This window comes from Rhinolophus hipposideros (assembly GCF_964194185.1).
Source record: "Rhinolophus hipposideros genome assembly, contig: HAP1_SCAFFOLD_76, whole genome shotgun sequence".
Lineage (NCBI taxonomy): Eukaryota > Metazoa > Chordata > Mammalia > Chiroptera > Rhinolophidae > Rhinolophus > Rhinolophus hipposideros.
Genome location: NW_027668869.1, coordinates 368,938 through 392,424, shown reverse-complemented (window position 1 = coordinate 392,424; position 23,487 = coordinate 368,938). Strand labels below are relative to the sequence as shown.

Here is a 23,487-nt window from a genome sequence, read left to right as displayed (position 1 = left end):
GCCAGCACCTTTCTGTGTGAGGCCGAGAGCCTGGAAACTGTTTTTTGGGGTTTTGTCCCCACACTCCACCCCTACAGGGTCTCGCCTCACAATCTACGCGACAAGCGTCTTCTGCGAGGGTCCCTGTGCAAGGAGCCTGGAGGTGAATGCACTATCCTGAACACAGCCAGGCTCTCTGGGCACAGCCAGGGTTTCTCAGGGCACTACCACAGTACTTCTGGGCACAGCCAGACATCCTGGGCTTCTTAGGGTACCACCGGTCTCCCCGGACACAGCCAGGTTTTCTCAGGGCACCACCACAGTACTTCTGGTCACAGCCAGACTTCCTGGGCTTCTTAGGGTACCACCTGTCTCCCCGGGCACAGCCAGAGTTTCTCAGGGCACTGCCACTCTCTCTGGACACAGCCAGACTTCCTGGACACAGCCAGGGCTCTCAGGGCACTGCCACTCTCTCTGGGCACAGCCAGACTTCCTGGACACAGCCAGGGCTCTCAGGGCACTGCCACTCTCTCTGGACACAGCCAGACTTCCTGGACACAGCCAGGGCCTCTCTGGGCACTGCCACTCTCTCTGGACACAGCCAGACTTCCTGGACACAGCCAGGGCCTCAGGGCACTGCCACTCTCTCTGGACACAGCCAGACTTCCTGGACACAGCCAGGGCTCTCAGGGCACTGCCACTCTCTCTCTGTGCCTCTCGGGGTACCGTGCTGGAACAACAGCGGCTCACATCAAGGTGCTTACATATTATCAATGGCGGCCAGTCAAGACACAAAAGCAAACATCAAACCAGTCCCACTACATGGTGGTATGTTCCCAAACAGTCAAGCGTCCAATAAATTAGGGATGGAAGGCAATTCCCCATAGTCCATAGTCATTCGCCAGGGCTGTCCTGGGGGTGAGGGAAGACCTTGACCTCACCCTCATCTCCCATGGAGGACTCAGCAAGCGTCTCCTCCTGGGACTAAAAGTCCTGCATCCGGGCTGCCTCAGCAAGCAGTTCCCAGCCCACAGGGCGGCAACAACCTTCGCTTTCTCCGCTTTCTCCGGCCTCTGCTGGTTGGGGAACCATCCACATCTTTCCACCCCTCCACGGGAATCGAGCTCTCCGGCAGCTGCTCCTCCTGGTCTTCCTCAGACTGAGCTTTCATACGCACAAACTGCTCCACTGCCCTTCGGAAAGCTTTGGCCAGCACCATATCCTGCCGACTACGCCATGTGTCACGCAGGGGACCCTGCTCGCTGCGCCATTTGTCGTGCAGGGTCTCAGCTCCCACTCCCCGCCCAAGAACGCAGGACACGGTAAGGCCAAAAAGGAACACCCACGGAGCCATAGATAGGGGAGTCAAACCAATATATTCTCGCTGGCGTCTGGGCTGGAGACACAGGAAGCAGGATCTACATAATCTGCCTAACAGCAGTCCGCGCTTGCCAGCCACCATCTTCTTGCTAGCCCCCATTCCTTTTTCTGCTAGCGTAGCCACAGCCGTTATATTAGTGGCCAATGGCCTACGGGTTACAGCTGACGGCCAACTAGCCACAGCTGCTGGCATCTGATCACAGTTGATGGCCATTTACTACCCGAGCCAGCACCTTTCTGTGTGAGGCCGAGAGCCTGGAAACTGTTTTTTGGGGTTTTGTCCCCACAGCATGTGAAAAGATAGCTCAGCATCATTAGTCATCAGAAAATACATCAAAACCACAATATGGAGCAGAGAGTTCACTAGTGGTTCCCTAGGGCTAGGAAGAGTGAGAAGGGCAGACTGGCACACGGTGAAGGCTAACAGTACACAGATACTTTCCAGGGTGATGAAAATGTTGTAAAACTGACTGTGATGATGACTGCATAAAGCTTTGAATACACTAATGTGGGAAACCGTGCTGACGTGCTAGCAGATGTTATTTTGTGAAATGTTGAACGTTTGACTTCCTTGAGTGGTTTGTGCTCCCAGCAAGGCAAAACTTGCTACTCTGAGAACACAGAACCAGACAAGGTCAGGAAGTGTGGAGCTGGCCAAAAAACAAGCCCTTGTGTATCCCAACATTGTAACTATTAGATTGCAGACAGTTCTGTTAGTTTTTTGAGGCCCAGAGTATATAAGCTGCAAAAATAAACTTGGGGTGAGTCATTCTACTTAGAACTGAGGCATTCTACTTAGAACTGCATCAGTCTACTTAGAATTGCCTGCCCCCCCTTCCCCCTTCCCCCCCCCCCATCCCATCTTTGTCTCTCTTCTTTTTTCTCAATCCTCACTCCCTACTTCAGGGACTGTTAGTCTCGTCGGCAGGCACCGACAAGTGGCGCCCGAACAGGGACCTGAATACTGGGGATAAAGTGAAGGACACCGCAAGGAGCTGAGACGCGTCACATAAGGTAAGGGGTGCGGTGAGATACCACAGTCGGGAGTAAAAAATCATGGGACAGGGTAAAAGCAGAATGTCTTTTACTCAAATGTTAAAAAGTGTGCTAAACGGACTGGACCCCCAAGATGAGGAGGGCCTAGATGGGGAAGGCCTAGAGGAAGCCGGTCCTCGATATCATGACCCTGAAGATTATAATGGGGTGGTTCAGACAGAAACAGGTGCTAAGACAGGACATCTGAATCCTCTCCAGGCAGAGATTGATGGATTGCAGTCAGCAATTGCCTCCCTCTCTGTGCAGGTGCAGATGGTACAATCGAGGCAGGCAGAACAGACTTGCCCTCGTGATTCTCCTCTGCGTAAGGTTTTGCAAACCGCCTGCAAGTTAGGGGAAGATACTGGAGATTCTGGGTTGGCATTTCCAGTGATAGAAAGACAGGACGCACAAGGAAATCCTGTCCGAGACCATGTGCCTTTTGCATTCAAAAGTTTAAAAGAATTAAAAATGGCATGTTCTCAATATGGTCCTAATGCCCCGTTCACCCAGGCCCTGCTAGAATCACTAGCTACAGAAGCCCTGCCGCCTAGTGATTGGAAGCAACTTGCTAGGGCTTGCTTATCAGGAGGGGACTATATCTTATGGCAGTCTGACTTTGCAGAATTCTGTCAGAGTACTGCAGAGATAAATCAGACACAAAACATTCCTATCTCCTTTGATATGTTGGCAGGTGAAGGACCTTATAGAGACTTGCAAACACAATTAAATTTTTTTTTTTCATAAATTTATTTATTTATTAGTTTCAGGTGTACAAAACAAGGTAATACTTAGACGTTCATCATCCATATCCCTCACACTGTGAACCCCCCTCCCCCCATCCACCATCCCTCCGACCCCACACCGAACCATCACATTATATATATAAAATTATAGTTGGCACAATTAAATTTTGACCCGGCTGCTTATGCACAAACAAGTGCTGCCGCCAGGCGTGCATGGAAAAAGATTCCTATGCCTGGAAAACGTTCTGAGGACCTCTCTAAAATTATCCAGGGGCCTGATGAAACTTTCCAAGACTTCCTTTCGCGATTAATGCAGGCGGCTGGAAGAATTCTGGGAGACTCAGATGCCAGCATGCTGTTAGTTAAATAGCTCGCTTTTGAGAATGCTAATTCTGCATGCCAGGCTGCATTATGACCTTACAAAAATAAGAGTGACTTGTCAGATTATGTCTGGTTGTGCTCAAAAATAGGACCTTCTTATACACAGGGTCTTGCAATGGCCGCTGCTTTGCAAGGAAAGACTGTTAGAGAAATGTTATTCCAACAACAACAACAAAAGAAAATAAAGGGACAGGGCAACTGTTTTGGGTGTGGACAGCCGGGCCATATGATCAAAAACTTCCCTAATAAACAAGGTCAGCCTCAAAGGAAGGAGGGCCCAAAACAACCTGGATTATGCCCAAAATGTAAGAGAGGTAAACACTGGGCCAATGCATGTAAATCTAAGAGGGATGCCTCCGGTAATCCTCTTCTTCCAGGAAACAGGAAGAGGGGCCAGCCCCAGGCCCCGCAACAATGCTATGGGGCGCTGCCGCAGTTGGTCCCCCACCAGGGAAATCCATTCAGGAACTCTTCCGACCAACCCCAGGCAGCGCAGGATTGGACCTCAGTAGCGCCGCCTACACAGTACTAACACCTGAGATGGGAATGCGAGCTATTCCTACAGGGGTCTTTGGGCCTCTGCCTCCACAGACTGTGGGACTCATCCTAGGAAGGAGTAGTATTACCATGAAAGGGATATAGGTTGCTCCGGGAGTTGTGGATATGGATTATACAGGAGAGATCAAGATTATGACACATTCGCCTGGAGGCATTTCAGTGATCGATAAGGGCCAACGCATAGCACAATCATTGTTAATTCCACATGTCAAACCGGGTAAAACCGCAGGCCATAAATCCCGAGGCGACGCGGGCCTTGGTTCATCAGATGCTTATTGGGTCCAGGCCATTCACCACCAGGCCAGAATTACCACTATCCATTAATGGCCGTTCCTTCATGGGCCTTTTAGACACGGGGGCCGATGTCTCTGTTTTAACTGCAGATCAGTGGCCTAGCCACTGGCCAAAGCAGCAAACAGTAACCCAATTACAAGGCATAGGACAATCTCAGTCACCAGAACAGAGCAGTGATATATTGTTGTGGAAAGATCAAGAGGGACATGAAGGATCCTTTCAACCATACATAGTGGCAGGATTGCCTGTCAATCTATGGGGCAGAGATGTCATGAGTCAGATGGGAGTTTACCTGTACAGCCCTAATCAACAGGTCACTAAGATGATGTTCCATCAGGGACTCCTGCCTAGAGATGGCTCAGGTCCCTCTGGACAAGGGAGAAAAGAGCCTATCTTTCCCTCGCCCTTACCACAGAGAGCTGGCTGGGGATATTTTTAACGGGGGTCACTACTCCTCCTGTACCCCATGCAGATGCTATCACTTGGAAAAGCGACGCACCTGTTTGGGTAGAACAGTGGCCCCTAGCATCAGAAAAGATACAGGCTGCAAGGTTGCTGGAACAGGAGCAACTTGATAAGGGACATATAGCACTTTCTAACTCTCCATGGAACTCTCCATATTTGTAATTAAGAAAAAATCAGGTAAATGGAGGTTCTTATAAGATTTGAGAAAAATAAATGAGACTATGGAGCTCACGGGGGCTTTACAACCAGGATTGCCTAATCCTTCTGCTATACCCAAAAACACATATAAGAGAATCCTGGCTTTAAAGGATTGTTTTTATACAATACCATTGTGCCCCAAGGACTGTAAAAGGTTTGCATTCAGTGTTCCTTCAACTAACTTACAAGAACCTATGAAGAGATATCAATGGCTGGTGCTGCCTCAAGGTATGGCTAATAGCCCTACTCTATGTCAAAAATGTGTGGCAGCAGCGTTAGAGTCTACCCCGTCTCCCCACATACAATCCTTAATCACACTCTTTGTTCTAAATTTTTTAAACCTGGATGCGCGTGGCAGATCTGCCGCAGATCGCTTGTGGCATCCTAACACTAAACAAGATTATGCCCAAGTGAGATGGCGAGATCCACTTACTAACCAATGGCTTGGGCGGGGCCAGTCCTAATCTGGGGACGAGGGCATGTTTGTGTTTATTCACAGGACAATGGAGGTGCCCGGTGGCTGCCTGAGAGGTTGGTGCGGCTTGCTGATGAGCATCTTCGAGATCCTGCTGGTTGCGCAGATGCCTCAGCATACTGGGCATATGTTCCTGACCCTCCCATGCTACACCCCACTGTGTGGAACGGGCCTGAAGTCATTGTTGGGACAAATGACACTAGGCTGTTAGGACATCCATTCGCTCCTGCCGTCCTACAAGCTGTTGGATTCAATCATAGCGGCTTGGGCATAGGACTCCCCATATGCTTCGCGAAGACTGTCAACGTTACTGGATGTTTCCATGTGGGCAGCCAGACAATTCACTGAGACAACCAAGGACAGACTGTCATATCCCATCAGCCAGCAGGATGGAAAAACATCAGGGATAATGTTTTTATCCCTCCACCACAAGCCCATGATCCTTGCGGTGAGGAGAACAGAAAAAACAACGGATCCATCCTTTGGAGACAATGTTATAAAGAACCCTGGGAATATAGTGTCCCTGGGTTTAATCAAGCTGTTATAGATGGTTCGGAGGCCATGACACAGGTGCTGATGTCCAACACGGGACTAAGGCTGGAGTGGTTGTGGGATTATGGTATACCTCCCGGCCCCCAAGACATATTTGGAAACTAGTGGGAGCAATGGATACAGTGACTATGAGTATGGACGAGGGACGAGGCAAGGTAGAAGGCAATACCACTGCTTGTGTCAAGGCTCCATATGTGCTTATGATTGGTAATTCTAACATCACCCCTATTGACGGGGTCCAGTTTAATGTATCTTGTATACAGTGTATCCTAAGTAATAGCATCAATTGGTCAAATGACAAAAGTAGAGCTGTAGTTCTCCACCGACCATCTTTCATTTTGGTACCTGTTAACATTTCAGGTCCTTGGTACTCGGACCTCAGAGGAGAATTCCCCTCCTTTCTAGCTCTGTTCCATTTGCTACTGCCTTTTGTAATAATGTTTGTTGGTGTTCTTCTATTCATATGTTTTACTCCGTTGCTCAGAAAGGTAATACTCAAGGGCTACATCGATCTCCAAACAAAGGTTCATGAGTTGAGATTATCTGCCCAGGTCCACCGTGTCGCTGACACCCGTGTATAAAGCCCCTACAATGGGTCGGCAGCCAAAGATGGGTAAGGATTTGGTAAGAATGTACATAACCTAAGACAGGAACCGTTCGCTAGAGGGATGGTCTCCTATGACGGGTAAATGGACATATCTGTACCAACCACCTAAGCCAGGCGCAACCCTTGTGTTAATTTTATATATAAAAGGGGGACCTGTGGGAAACCGTGCTGAAGTGCTAGCAGGTGTTGTTTTGTGAAATGTTGAACCTTTGACTTCCTTGAGTGGTTTGTGCTCCCAGCAAGGCAAAACTTGCTACTCTGAGAACAGAGAACCAGACTAGGTCAGGAAGTGTGGAGCTGGCCAAAAAACACACCCTTGTGTATTACCTTTATTGTAACTACTAGATTGCAGACAGTTCTGTTACTTTTTGATGCCCAGAGTATATAAGCTGCAAAAATAAACTTGGGCTGAGGCATTCTACTTAGAACTGCAGCAGTCTACTTAGAATTGCCTGCCCTCCCGATCCCATCTTTGTCTCTCTTCTTTTTTCTCAATCCTCACTCCCCACTTCAGGGACTGTTCGTCTCGTCGGCAGGCACCGACAGTTAGTGTAGCCACAGCAGATATATTAGTGGCCAGTGGCTCACTGGTTACAGCTGACGGCCAACTAGCCACAGCTGACGGCCATCCAACCACAGTTGATGGCCATCTACTACCTGAGCCAGCACCCCTCCACGTGAGGCCGAGAGCCTGGAAACTGCTCTCTGGGGCTCTGTCCCCACAACATATGATACAAAAATATTTTCCTGTAATATGGATTTCACATGCTATATATTTTGGGATACAATTAACATGTTGTTTAAACAGCCCAGTAAATACACTTGTACTATTTATATTTTAGAGCTTATACTTTTTTTTCACATTGTAGACGATTTCTAGTTTTATATTCTCAAGTAGATCATTAATAGGTGATGGAGGAAATTTTCGGTTGCATTCAGATTCAAATTCAGCAGGAACTGGAAAGAAAAAACAGAATTATGTTCTTTAAAATACAACTAAGTATAAGTGTTAAGAAGAATGAGAAAACCTCTAGATGAGGCCACAGCTCACAACAGGAGATCATATTCAATACAGTTTGCCCACGGCTGCACACTGACTTGACTGCTATTGTGGCCAAGTATCAGAGCTTCTGGTTGTCTCATCCTTCATTCATTTATAAACAAGGTCGTAGGACAAGCACTGAAGTTACAAGACGAAGATGACACGGTCCAGCCCTGACCCATCATCTACTATAAGCTGAAGGAACAGATGAACAGGCAATTTCCATTCAGAGGCCCCTATACCATACAAATGCACAACAGGACGCGAGTGGGACCCACAGAAGGGACATCCCAGTATTGATTGTCTGCTCTCTGGTGGAGGTGACATGGACGTTGATGCCTGAAGGACAAGGACAGAGGATGCCATTGAGAGGGAAGCCGCAGATGCGAAGACTAGCATGGGGGAGAACACTACGGAACGAGAAGTAGTCTGGTTTAGCTAGATGCTAGAGCAAAGGGGCAAACGAGGGTTGGTAGCAAGAGATAGGCTGAGATGTTTGGTGAGAACTACATTGATTTGGGTGTTTTCATTCCATGCAAAGCAATGTGGAGTTTCTCCTGAGGATACATGGTAAACTAATGACAAAGTAAATGACTGGAGATTTAAATGTCACCCATCAGGTGACAGCTACAGTGTTTCCTCCAAAAATAAGACTAACCGGAAATTAAGCCCTAATGCGTCTTTTGGAGGTATAATTAATAAAAGACCTGGTCTTATTTTCGGGGAAATATGGTAGCTTGGCCCTTCTAGGAGTACCGTATTTCCCCAAAAATAGACCGGGTCTTATATTCATTTTTGCTCCCAAAGACACATTAGGTATTATTTTCCGGTTAGGTCTTATTTTCAGGGAAACACCATATATGAACAGTAATTGCTTAAGTATCACTAGATAAGTCTGGTTATTGGGCCTCATATCACTGGCAAAAACATAAAAGTTGATGAAGCCCCGTTTTCAACGTGCAGGTGTAAAGTTCCATAGGGATGGCAGAAGAAAGGAAGGGGACAGGCCAGAAATAAAAAGAGATACATAGTCTCTGAGATATTACTCATATGTCATTGTCTTCACTATGAATATTTATGCTTTCACCTTTTTTATTTGCTAAGGCCAAGAAAATATTTAATGTAGTATCTATTATCAGAACATGAAAAGGGATGCCATTTAATATTTACATTTTATTCCAGAAATCAATGATATCTAACTTGAATTAATACATTTTGGCAACATACCGTCTTTGTATAGTTCTTTAGTTATTTTTTCCTGGTACTCCTGTAGAGGAACAAGCCACTCAGCAGCATGAAGAAGCAAGGTGACATGGTTAACACTGAGAGAAGATGACACTTCTCCAGAAACCAAGTCAAAGTTACGGAAGATTGTGATCTCTGTGACCGAGATTTCAAAACAGCAGTCATGCTCTCTGCTCATCACACAGAACAGCTAAGAGACTTGTAGGAGGATGACTTGAAGGTGGGCAAACTGGGCGAGCAGGGGAAGTGGGAAGAGAGACGTGGCCCGCATCCATGGCTGCGGAGGTGCAGGTGGTCCCAGGACAGAACAGAGACCACAGGAGCCAGGAGGTGGGCTCTTTCCCTGTGTCCCACAGCTCATCTCCCTGCCCAGAGAGCAGCATATCAGAGTTTGAGGCAGTCACCTCAGCTGAGACCTCCAGCTGGGCCCTAGGTAGGACAAAGGAAGTAAACACCATACCTGGGCCCCTCCCCCGACTCTCCCAATCCTACCCCCACCCTTCCAGAGACTCACGCTGGCCCCTGATCTGAGGAGTAGTGTCAGATTACAGAGGACCCATAGTGCTCAGGATCTGGGAGGACCCGGTTTGTAGCTACTGCGACCCAGGGAAGAAGCTGGGAAGTGTGTGACACTGCTGGGCTGAGAGAGAGAAGACTCCTCCATCCCCAGTCCCCACCTTCTCTGATCTGCCCAGGGCAGGGCAATTACAACTGTGGAGACATGCCCAGGGGTTAGCAGTAGGCAGCAGTCGCAGCTCTGGGCTTTCAGCAGCTCAGAAATCTCCCACCACACACGTACACATGCACGCACGCACACACACACGGAAGGAGTGACCTAAGACTCAGGAGACCTGGGCACAGGGCTGGTTGTGTTACTCTCAGTGCGCATATGTGCAGGCAAGAGCAGAAACTGCACTGACTTTGTAGAAACTACCATCCAGACCCGATAGCCCCACTCATCTACATCTGCCGTCCCAGGGTCACTCTGGGCACCAGGTGACCGGCTCTGCCTGAACAATACACAGAGGACTCTCTGGTACAGCAGAGGACGGCCTGGAGATTACTTGGTGGGCTTAAGCCAAGACTGGCGCTGCATTTTTTGTTTTGTTTTGTTTTTGTATCTTTGATATTTTTGCCTGTGTTGAGTGTGGGTTACTGGTTGTTTTCACACGTGAGTGTATTTGGTTTTGACTTTGTTGTTGCTGTTGTGCTTGGTGATTGGCTTTGTTCTGAAATTGCCCTACACCAGGGCCCAGCCCAAGAGTCACAAGATTCAACACCTCCTGACACCAACTCCAGACCCAACCAGAGTATTATTGGGTTTGACCTACAAGTGACACACCCAGAGGGAATTCTCTACAGGCACAAGAGCCCATAGAGGCCAAGTCTAATTGGAGTGGTCAACCCTCACGCAGCAGATCATCCACCGAGGGCAGAGCTAAGTCTCACAACTAGGCAGCCTAGGAGCAACCCCACCTACTGACCAGCCAAAAGCAATGAAAGTTCAACTTTACACAGGACAATATACACAACACCAGGGTCAACTTTGGAGCACACGCACAGGAGAATAGGGAAGTGGTGCAAGTCAGATGTAAAGGACACACACTACATAAGATAACCAAGCAAAGACCGAGAATCCTAGGGGATCTACCTAATACATCGAAGCAAACATGGAGAGTCAACCAGAATGGGGAAACAAAGAAACATGTCCCAAATAAAAGAACAGAAGAAACCTCCAGAATTGGAACCAAATGAAATAGAGGTAACCAATCTATCAGAGACAGAGTTCAGAACACCGACGATAAGAATGTTTAAAGAGCTTAGTGACGACATAAAGAAGGATAGAGAAATCATAATGAACAACCAGTTAGAACTAAAGAATACAACAAGTGAAATAAAGCACACGCTTGAAGGAATTACCAGTGGGTTAGATGAGTCAGAGAATTGAATCAGCGACTCAGAAGACAAGTTAACAGTGAACACACAAGCGGAACAAAAATAAATCCACGCCTATATGGCCATTTAATCTACGACAATGGAAGCAAGAATTTACGGTGAGGTAAAGACAGTCTTTTCAATAAATGGTGCTGGGAAACCTGGACAGACACATGCAAAAAGATGAAGCTGGACCACCTCCTTACACCATATACAAGAATAAATTGAAAATGGGTTAAATACTTAAATGTAACATCTGATACCATAAAACTCCTAGAAGACAATATAGGAAGCAACTTTACATATATTACCCGGAGTAAGATTTTTACTGATACATCCCCTTGGGCAAGGGAAGTAACAGAAAAAATAAACATATGGGATTACATCAAACTAAACATTTTTTTCACAGTAAAGGAAACCATCATTACAACAAAAAAGGGTCCTACTGAATGGGAGAAGATATCTGCCATTGATATATCCAAACTTTATTAAAAAACTCACTCAACTCAGCTCCAAAAAAACAATCAAACCAATTAAAAAATGGGCAGAGGACATGAAGAGACATTTATCTAAAGAGGACATACAGATGGCAAACAGACATATGAAGAAATGCTCAACCTCACTAACCATCAGAGAAATGCAAATAAAAACCACAATGAGATACCACCTTACCCCAGTCAAAATGGTTATCATCAATAAATCAACAAACAACAAGCGCTGGCGAGGATGTGGAGAAAAGGGAACCCTTGTGCACTGTTGGTGGGATTGCAGATTGGTGCAGCCACTATGGAAAACAGTATGGAGGTATCTCAAAAATCTGAGAATGGAACTACCTTATGACCCAGCAATTCCATTCCTAGGCATCGATCTGGAGAAATCCAAAACTCTAATTCAAAAAAATGTATGCACCCCTATGTTTATTGCAGCTCTATACACAATAGCCAAGACATGGAAACAATCAAAATGCCCATCGGTAGACGACTGGATTAAGAAACTGTGGTACATTTATACAATGGAATATTATGCAGCCATAAAGAAGAAGGAAATCTTACCATTTGCAACAATATGGATGGACCTAGAGAACATTACGTTAAGTGAAATAAGTCAGACAGAGAAAGACAAATACCTTATGATCTCACTTATATGTGGAATCTAAAGAAAACAATAAATGAGTGAACTAATCAGAAACAGTCTCAGAGACACAGAGGAAAAACTGAAGGGTGCTAGATGGGGTGGGGTGTGGATAAGGGGGAAGGTGAGGGGATTACAAAGCACAATCGATAACCCCAAGATTGCCATGGGGATACGAAAGTCAATTTGGTGAATGTAATCAATAATGTAAAGATTTTGTAGGGTATCTGATTACACTTGTCTCATTAGGGAGAGCACCTCAGAGATGATGTAGATGCCTGACAACTGCACTGTACACCGGAAGCTGAAGCTGAACAATAATGAATGTTAATGTTAACTACAATTGTTATACACACACACACATATACATGTATGTATATATATGTTTACAAGAAGTAGAGTACAGCCTGAGGGATAGAGGCAGTAGAAATGTAATGGCTGTATGTGATGTCAGAGGGGTCGTTGATGAGGGGAGAGGGGTCATCATTATGTGAGGCATACAAATTATAAATGTGTAACTATTACATTGTTTTGTACACCTGAAACTAATAATAAAAAAAGAGTTAAAAATAATAATACTCATTCACTGAAAAAAAAGAAGACACCCAGAACTAGTTTCTGCACAGTAAAACAAACAAACAAAAAACAATAGCACTTCTTGATGACTTTCAGGCACATATATAACACCTGTCAATCAGCAATCTGGCCCTCAGCTTAAAATAACCCAGTTCAACACAGTCGAGTCATGGCCAAAGAGAAACAGGGCTGAGCTATTTTCAGCTGTAGCCCCAGCAAGAAGCTCAGTATATTATATACTATATTATATAAAATACTATATGTCAATAGTCAAAAGACATACAGTATTTACTTCTAGGGCCAAAGAGTAGCACGAACCAGGAAAAGCTTGTTCACCTGAAACTAACGACATACATTATACTTCACTTAATTTTTCAAATACAAAGGAGATAAAAGACTCTCTGCCACATATTATATACTCCCCCATGAAAGAATTATTATTTCATTATCCTTTTTATACCTACTGCTGCCTAGAGAAAAAAAATCAAACTCACTTATAGCCCTCCTCAATTTGACCTCTACTAACCGTTTTAAACTAATTTTCTATATTGTATGCTACATATAAATTAGACCAATTGTTCCGAGCAGATGATTTGTGCTTTCCTTCCCGTATTCTCCATGTTGCTTAAATGTAATAAACATTTTGGAGGGTAAAACAAAACAAAGTAACAGCATGAAGAATGTCACTGAGATATAACAATGCTCACAAGGCAGTTCAATGAGTTCAGGAGTAAAATTAATGACCCGGAGGAGAACTTTATCAAAGAGATGGAAACTATGAAACAGAACCGAACAGAACTCCTGCTGGTCAAGAACTCAAGAATGAGTATTTTTAACAACCAGGTCACACGAAGAAAACGAGTTGTGATTTAAAGACTCCCTAGCACTGCCACCTTACTCATCAATTACCCAAATGCTGTCAAGACATATAGACATAAGTGAACTTCATTTTAAAAATTCAATTATTTGCTTAATGTCCCTATTTAGAATATGTACAACTGTGAAGCAACTCATTTTAAAACACTGAAATAGATAGTGCTACGAATAAAATAAAAATTAAGGATATACTCTCTTGTTAGAAGATAACTTTAACCATAAAAACAGAGACTAATCTTTCTGCAGTATTATAAGTTTGCCGAATTATTAAAAAGGATGATATCTGTTTCATTTAATAATAAACATCCATTTGTGGTTAGGTGTTTGGCCGGCCATCATTCACTTACGCTTAGGGGAAGAAAAACTGGGATGCACAAAACTTTAAAATTTTTATGAATCATCTCCAACTAAAACCAATTAAGAAGCCAAAGCATCTCAAAGCATATATTAGGCAATGATATTTAACATCTGAAATAAAATTTAAAGGCAAATTTTCAAGCATTTTAAATGTATCACTTTAGTTACATTTTTTTTTTAAGATATCCAAATATACTTTAATATTATGAAAAAAGTTTTCTTATTTTAAAAGCTTTTTTAAATTTGTCTTATATAAATTAACACATTTTACTAAATCCAACAGATAAAAATAAGGAAATATATAATAAATGTATAACTTACGAACAAACTAATAATGTAACGCCAATCAATGACAAACACATTCCAGAAGAGTTCTTGAAACTTACATGTAGATGTATCCTATATCAATATCTGGCAATCCATAATAGAAGGGAGGAATACTAACATAAACATATTCATAGTTGATTGAGAGAAAGTGGATGTTGATTCTAAACACAAAGTCACACTTGACTTTTATTTATTTATTTATTTTTTTGTTTCTATTTGTTTCTTTTTTTTTTATTTTATTTTATTTTTTTTATTAATTAATTTATTTATTAGTTTCAGGTGTACAAAACAAGGTAATACTTAGACGTTCATCATTTATATCCCTCATACTGTGAACCCCCCTCCCCCCATCCACTATCCCTCCGACCTCACACTGAACCATCACATTATATATATAAAATTATAGTTGGCATTCATTAATGTTTAGCTTCTGATGTACAATGCCATGATCAGGTATCCACAGTATCCCTGAGGTGGTCTCCCAAATAGGACGCATGTCCATCGGATACCCAACAAAATCTTTACAACATTATAGAATACCTTCCCCAAATTAATTTTCAAAAGAAAAACCCTGAGGCCATCTTGTGGTTACCAGCTGCTTCCAAATCCCTTCACCTTTCCCCTTATCCCCAACCCCCTCCCACACACCCATCTAACCACTCTCGGTTTTTTCTCTGCGTCCCCCAAACTGACTCTGATTAGTTCATTCACATAGTCTTTTCTTTAGATTCCATATATAAGTGAGATCATATGGTACTTGTCTTTCTCTTTCTGACTTATTTCACTTAACATAATGTTCTCTAGATCCATCCATGTTGCTGCAAATGATAAGATTTCTTTCTTCTTTATGGCTGCGTAATACTCCATTGTATAAATGTACCACAGCTTCTTAATCCAGTCATCTACCGATGGGCATTTTGGTTGTTTCCATATCTTGGCTATTGTGTAAAGTGCTGCAATAAACATAGGAGTGCATACAGATTTTTGAATTGGAGTTTTGGATTTCTCCGGGTAGATGCCTAGGAGTGGAATTACTGGATCATAGGGTAGTTCCATTTTCAGATTCCTGAGATACCTCCATACTGTTTTCCATAGTGGCTGCACTAATCTGCAGTCCCACCAACAGTGCACTAGCGTTCCCTTTTCTCCACATCCGCGCCAGCATTTGTTGTTTGTTGATTTATTGATAATAGCCATTTTGACTGGAGTGAGGTGGTATCTCATTGTGGTTTTTATTTGCATTTCTCTGATGGTTAGTGAGGTTGAGCATTTCTTCATATGTCTTCTTGCCTTCTGTATGTCCTTTTTAGAGAAATGTCTCCCCAAGTCCTCTGCCCATTTTTTAATTGGGTTGTTTGTTTTTTTGGAGTTGAGTTGAGTAAGTTTTTTATAGATTTGTGATATTAATCCCTTATCAGATATATCATTGGCAAATATCTTTTCCCATAGAGTAGGATCCCTTTTTGTTTTATTGATGGTTTCCTTTGCTGTGAAAAAACTTTTTAGTTTGATGTAATCCCACATGTTTATTTTTTCTCTTACTTCGCTCGCGCGAGGGGATATATCAGTGAAAATCTTACTGCGGGTAATGTCCATGAAGTTTCTTCCTATATTTTCTTCTAGATATTTTATGGTTTCAGATCTTACATTTAAGTCTTTAAGCCATTTTGAATTTGTTTTTGTATATGGTGTAAGGAGGTGGTCCAGCTTCATTTTCTTGCATGTGTCCGTCCAGGTTTCCCAACACCACTTATTGAACAGACTATCTTTACCCCATCGTACATTCTTGCTTCCATTGTCGTAGATTAGATGGGCATATAGGCATGGATTTACGTCTGGACTCTCTATTCTGTTCCATTGATCTATGTATCTATTTTTATGCCAGTACCATGTTGTTTTGATTACTGTAGCCTTGTAGTATAGTTTGAAATCAGGTATCGTTATACCTCCCACTTTGTTCTTATTTCTCAAGATTGCTGAGGCTATCCGGGGTCTTTTATGGTCCCATATAAATTTTAGGATTATATGTTCTATTTCTGTGAAAAACGTCGTTGGTAGTTTGATAGGAATTGCGTTGAATATGTATATTGCCTTAGGCAGTATGGACATTTTAACTATATTAATTCTTCCTATCCATGAACATGGAATGTGTTTCCATCTATTTATGTCTTCTTTCATTTCTTTCTTCAGTGTTGTATAATTTTCTGAGTACAGATCCTTTACATCTTTGGTTAGATTTATTCCCAGATATTTTATAGTCTTTGGAGCAATTGTAAATGGAATTGTTTTTTTAATTTCTCCTTCTGCTATTTTATCATTGGTATATACAAATGCAACTGATTTCCGAATATTAATTTTATGTCCTGCTACTTTACTAAATTCATCTATCAGTTCTAATAGTTTCTTGGTGGAGTCTTTAGGCTTCTCTATATATAGTATCATATCATCTGCATATAATGATAATTTTACTTCCTCCTTACCAATTTGGATGCCTTTTATTTCTTTCTCTTGTCTGATTGCTGTGGCTAAAACTTCCAGCACTATGTTGAATAGAAGTGGAGAAAGTGGGCAACCTTGTCTTGTTCCTGATCTTAGGGGGAATGGTTTTAGCTTTTCCCCATTGAGTATGATGTTAGCTGTGGGTTTGTCATATATGGCCTTTATTATGTTAAGATATGATCCCTCTATTCCCACTTTCTTAAGGGTTTTTATCATAAAAGGTTGAACAGCTGTACTCTTGAAATGTTTTCTTTGGATGGGATGAAATATTTATTCCATTAATTATATATGAAGCTAAAGGTACAACTATGCATCTCAATGTGTTTCTGAGAATGTAGGATCTATGCCAAGAACAAGATTGGCACCAGTGTTTCAGAAAAGAACCGGGTCAAACAGAATCTACTTTTCAATTGCAAGATGATGGATTAGAGAGATTTCTAAAGAGGAAAGCAGATGGTCCAGGTTTCATCTTCTCCTTCCTAGACAGTGAAATCTATGGAAGAGGCTATGGATTAGGAGATAGACAAAATGAAGAAAGTTGTCCACCAAGTATCAGATCCTATTACCGACATTTGATGGAAATGGGAGTGAAAGGGAGGCACTGGGTTAAAGATTAATGTTTTGAATGAAGAAAACAAAAGGAATGAGTCGACTTTGTAAGCCTAATATCCCATCATGTCATAAGGTCACCAAGGTCTGCGGGCCACAGGCTCCATCCAGAAGCAAAACATCTCCACAGAAGTGGAATTAAAGATATTCCCCTACATTGACATTTTATTATTCCATAAGGCATCTGGTAATATGCAAGATGACTGGGGAAGAGTTCTCATAACATTTGATTTGGTAATGGCGTAAGGACAGATCTATAGATCAATGAATCAAAATTAAGGATCCGGAAATTAACCTCATATGTAGAGCCGAGTGATTTTTGACAAGGGTGCTAAAAAATCCAATTGGAGGTGAATAGTCTTTTGAGCAAATGATACTGGATCAACTGGATATCCACATGCAAAAGAAAAAATTAGAGCTCTACATCATACCAGATATAAAAATTATCTCAAAATGTAAAAGCTAAAATTATAAAAGCTTAGAAGAAAGCATAGTTATACGTCTTCATGAAAGAGTTCGTAATTGAGTGTTTAAAAAAATAGATTAACTGGACTCCATTAAAATAAAATGCTTCTGTGCTTTAAAGGATACCATTGAAAGACTAAAAAGGCAAGCTAATGAAAGGGAGAAATATTTGAAAATCCTATATCTGATAAGCGATTTGTATCCAGGATATATAAAGAACTCTTACAATTCAACAAGAAAGAGACAGTGCAATTTTAAAAGGGCGAAGGAATTGAAACAACAGTTTTTCAAAGAAGTTATACAAATGGATAATAAGCATGGGAAAAGATTGCTCAGCATCATTAGTCATCAGAAAAAACTACATCAAAACCACAATATGGAGCAGAGAGTTCACTAGTGGTTCCCTAGGGCTAAGAAGAGTGGGAAGGGCAGACTGGCACACGGTGAAGGCTAACAGCACACAGATACTTTCCAGGGTGATGAAAATGTTGTAAAACTGACTGTGATGATGACTGCATAAAGCTTTGAATACACTAAAAGTCACTGCACTGCATACTTTAAATGATGGAACTGCATGCTATGTTCATTATATCTCAATGCAGATTGGAGCCAGTGCTTTGGGGTCATGCAACGGTGTCCTTCTTGGCTTTAGATCACTAGCCAGGGTTGAGACATAGGAGAGGTAACAGTATGCCCTTTTATAGAAAAATGATATAGAAAATAAGCTATCTTTTTCACTGCTTGAGTCTGTAAAATTAAGAGAGAAATCAATATTGTACTGCTCAAAGCATTGAGTGGTTTCTATTTCCCCAAATTAAGTGATTTCTGGGTCCCAAACGGATTACAAAGTACCTTCTGTTTTAACCTAGCCATCTGAATATCCATTTCAGATTGATTGGGTTCTAAATCTCCAAGGAAACTAACCTCTCCATTTTGACTGTCATGTAGCATCCTTGTATTCTGAAAGAGGGTCTTCAGTCTGCAGAATTGTAGAAAACGAGTAAGTCAAATTCTTTAAGAGTAAATGTTTAGTAATTATTTAAAGAGATGATATGTCTATCATACAAAATAAACAAATCTATAAATTATGATCCTCTCCTATTTGTTCCAGTATAAGAGTTTGAAAGCATACTAATAAAATTATAACCTTAGGTAAGTAACATAAAACAATTGTGATACATATGATACAGACTTCATATTGTAACAATGTAAGGTTCTTATAATTAAAGTATTATTAATATCCACTTAAGATTGTTAGTATCAAACATATTAAATATCAGCTATAAACCAGAGATTAGTATCCAAGGTGAAAAGAAAAGTATAATATATGTGGATGTTTTGAAAAGACACCAAAATACCATTCGGTGCCTACTGACCGCAGTCTGCCAGAAGAAAAGAAAGTAGGTACCAACAAGAGATCATTCAAAATAGAAAGAGAAACCGGAAAGAAAAATCTGAAGTCTGAGTGGAGGGGAAAGGAAAGGGGCAGGGCTTTAGAAGAAAGGAAATTGGAGAGATAATGTGTCACAGTCTCTTCGAGTCTGTTTTACGAAGAGATCTTTGCTAGCACAAAGTTAACAAAATGAGAAGAATACAAAACAATGCAGAGAAAGACAGTGACATGGGAGAAAAAACACTGAGGAGAATCAGAGAAAAAACTTCATTCAGTAAGCAGCAAGTAAACAGAAAGCAAGCCACGTGCGGGATTCCCAGACGTTGGGAAAGATTCCATTATTATCTGAGTGAGATGATTACTCATCTCATTCTTTTTTAAGTTATACATATGGTTTGGTATGTATGACATATTTTATAACTGACAAAAAAGTAGAAAGAACATAGAAGCCAAATCAATAACAATTCTGATGTTGTTAAACAATACCACAGATAGGTTTTTAGACATTAAACTGTTAGAATGCTGAAGGGAAGAACACTACAAAAAGAAGGAAAGATTACCAAAGAGAGCACAGACATCCTGCAGAAATAAAGATTCAATGGAGACCAGGAAGAGTGCAGTTGACAGTATATGCAAAAGACACGGTCATTATAGTTTTAGGAATCATTCAAGAGTAGGTATAATATTTTGGCATTCACACAAGTTTGACTATGCTGTGAGTTTCTGATGTAAATTCGTAAGTAGGATAACTTGTTTAATTATGAAAATTACAGGTATGAAATACATTTGTACTTAGGTTTTCATAAAGTAAGAATTATAATTAAATAGTAATTAATGGTTGACATGATCTGAAATATTAAAACCTTACCTGGTAACCTCGGTCTCTAATTCATCATTTTTCTTCTTTTGTTGATTCAAATTATATTGCAGAGATTCTAACTTCTCATAGTACTTTAATTGTTCCTTTTCATCCTCAGACTTTGAAAAACATTTTTAAAGAAAGTTAATTTTAAAATTCTAGAGACTCACTCTTCTTTCTTTAAAACATTATTCCTCATGAGTTCATGAGGAATATATGTAGACAGGTGTATAAAATGTAGTTTATAAACCTGATGCCAGTAAGGGCAGATTTCAAAAACAATGACTTTTCTTAAAACAGCTGAAATTGATTTTACAGTGTCATCATTGGTTTCCTGGAATTTAAATTGCCAAACTTTCTTAAAAACAGACGTTTTTACATGTAAAAATACTAAGTGTTACAGACCTGATTTAAATAGTGGCTCTATTTACATTTCAGTTTGTAGAAATGCCTCCAGAGACATTTTCATCAACAGTTCAAAATTTTACAGGGCTTATGGAATCACATTTTTCTACGATAATCTTTGAAAACTTCCCGTGCAGTCCACCTTACATTATTGTGATAATCTGATATGAGCATCAGAGGAAGACACTCATTCTCTGTTAAGCGTTCTTCCATAGGTTTCAATTTCTGCTTTTCTAGTAAATATTTTTCTCTTTAACTAAAGTTTATCTTCTCTATATTATATAAACACATAACTTTTTCTTGATTCCTGTAACTTTTTCTGTCATCTTGTTTTTCTCCTTGGACTCTAACCCTCTTTAATGTGTGGTCTCATCCCCAGGTCCATATTTTCGCCACTTATTCTCTTCTTTTACATGAGAGCCTGACTTTCTGTCCTTATAATTGCGCGAAAACATTTTTCAGGGTCATCTCTTTTAGTCCTTGTCCTGCTTTACTTCTCAGCAGCAACTGATAAGGATGCCCACACCCTTTCTATAGTCTTCCTAGCCCAACTCATCTCTGAACAGCAGTCCTGGTGGTCAGGCCTTGACCCTTTTCTATTCCTCTTTTTAAATGCTCTCAGTTCCTTACATCCCAGTGCTTCAAACCACATTCCCTCATCTACAGTGGCAGCCTTGACCCCTTTACTGAGGTCATCTGTACTTTCCTTTTTCCCCTGGAGCTCCTCATAGACAGTGTCCCTCAACCACACACTCATACACCATGACTTGCTGTGGATCAGCTCATCTGGTACATTTCATGGGGATTCTTATCACTGTTACTACGAACATAGCGTTATTTTCAGTTCTTGGCAGCTCCTCACCCTTAGGATGTTGACCAGCATACTTTGTCCTATTTTTCTCTCAGAATGCATAAGTTTTTTCATAAGGTTCACATTATCTACTATTCGCCTTTCCATTTTTGTTTGCTCTATTGAATAACTTCCTATTCCTTGGGACCTGACCTGACCTATGGAAGTGTTCTGAAATTCCTTTCGCAAGTACACTCCACCATCTTGTTTGACAGCTTAAGTCAGTTGGAGCTATCCTTTCTTCCCAGTCCAGATGCTTCCTCTCACATTGTGTGAATCAAATGTCTTACTCCAGGTACTCTCTCACCTGGGGGGCTATTGATCGAATTCGTTGAAACCTGTCGTAATTAAACTTTTGATTTACAGGGTAGACCTTATGGTGGCTGATAATTTTGTTGAGATCCTAATTACTTCCCCTAGGAACCTATCGTCCCTCATTATTTTGGTATAAGCTTAATCAGTTTTGGGTGTTTTTACAAATTTTTCAATTTTTTGACATTCAATATTATTTTATATTAATTTTAGGTGTACAGCATAGTGGTTAGAATTTAAGTAATTTAACAAAGTGATTCCCCTGACTCATCCAGTACCCACCTGGCACTATACATAGTTATTGTCATAGTATTAACTATATTCCCCATGCTTTACATTACATCCCCGTGACTATTTAGTAACTACCAATTTGTACTTTTTAACCCCTTCACCTTTTCCACCCTGCTCCTAACTCCTCTCCCACCTATCACCCTAAATTACCTAGTACTCATCTGATGCCATGTGTTGTTATTGCAATATCATTAATACATGCCTTATACTAAACCCTGGATCCCCATGACTACTTTGTAACGACCAATTTGTACTTTTTAATCTCTCCCCTTTTAACCCCCAGCTGGCAACCAACAAAATGTCCTTTGTATGTATGAACTTTTTTCTGTTTGTTTGTTCTCTTCTTCAATCCCACTTAGAAGCACAATCACAGTGCATCTTTCTCGGTCTGACACACTCCACTCAGCACTGTACCCTCCAGGTCCATCCACACCGCCACAGATGGCCAGAGCCCATTTCCTTCTGTGGCCAAGCAATATTCCATTGCATACATGTATCATCTCTTCTTTATCCATTCATCCATTGATAGGCTGCATGCCCATCTTGGCCATTGTAAAGAATCCTGCAGTGAACATATTGATGTACACATCGCTTCGAATTGGCATTTTTCGGTTTCTTTGGATAAATTCTCTGAAGTGGGATATCTGGGTCATTCTTCAACTCTTGTGATAGCCTTTGTTTAAAAGTCTATATTGTGTGATACAAGTATTGCTCCCACAGCTTTTTAAATTTTATTTTGTTTTCATGAAATATCCCTTTAATTTCAGTCTCTGTGTCTTTTGATCTGAAGCAAGTCTGTTGTAGGGAGCATATGTAAGGATCTTATTTTCTTATCCTTTCAGCCACCCTGTGTTTTGATTGGAGAATTTAATCTATTTACACATAAAGTAATTGTGCATAGATATGTAGTTACTGCTATTTTATGATTGATATTTTTGTTCTTCCTTTTTTGTTCCTTTTAAAGAAGTCCCTCTACTATTCCTTGTAATACTGGTTTGGTACTGATGAACTCCTTCAGTTTTTTTTTTTTTTTCCTCCAGAAAGCTCTTGATCTGTCCTATGATACTAAATTATAGCTTTGCTGGGTAAAGAAATCTTAGTTGTAGGCATGTCTTTCATCACTTTGAATATTTTGTGCCAATCCCTTCTGGCCTACAAAGTTGCTCTTGAGAAATCACCTGCTAGTCTTATGGGTGCTCCTTTACAGGTTACTAACCGCTTTTTTCTTGCTGTTTTAAAAAGTCTTTATTTGCCTATAAACTTTGGCATTTAATTATGACGTATCTTGGTATGGGCCTGTTTGGGCTCATCTTCTTTGAAATTCTGGGCTTATATGTCCATTTCCTTTACCAAGTTAGGGAAGTTCTCAGTCATTATCAAGTACATTTCGAATTCCTTCATTTCTTCTTCTCGTAGTACCCCATATGATAATGTTGGTATGCTTGACATTCTCAGAGGTCCCTTAAACTGTCCTCATATTTTGGATTCTTTTTGCTGTTCTGACTGGGTATTCTCTGCTACCGTATCTTCTAAATCACTCATTTGATTCTCTGCTTCATCTAGTCAGTTTTCATTCCCTCTAAGACATTCGCTTTTTCAGTTATTTTATTCTTTACTTATGACTGGTTCATTTTTATGTTTTCTG

General features: G+C 41.2%; 1 long non-coding RNA gene across 1 annotated transcript; it reads right to left on the bottom strand.

Moving 5' to 3' along the window:
• Positions 1-6,988: 6,988 nt before the first annotated feature.
• LOC308495743 lies at positions 6,989-20,103 on the bottom strand. The gene is made up of 3 exons (XR_013993047.1): positions 19,994-20,103; positions 18,657-18,711; positions 6,989-7,627 (listed from the first exon to the last, which is right to left on the bottom strand). It is a non-coding gene; the product is annotated as an uncharacterized lncRNA (long non-coding RNA).
• Between the last annotated feature and the right edge of the window lie 3,384 nt (positions 20,104-23,487).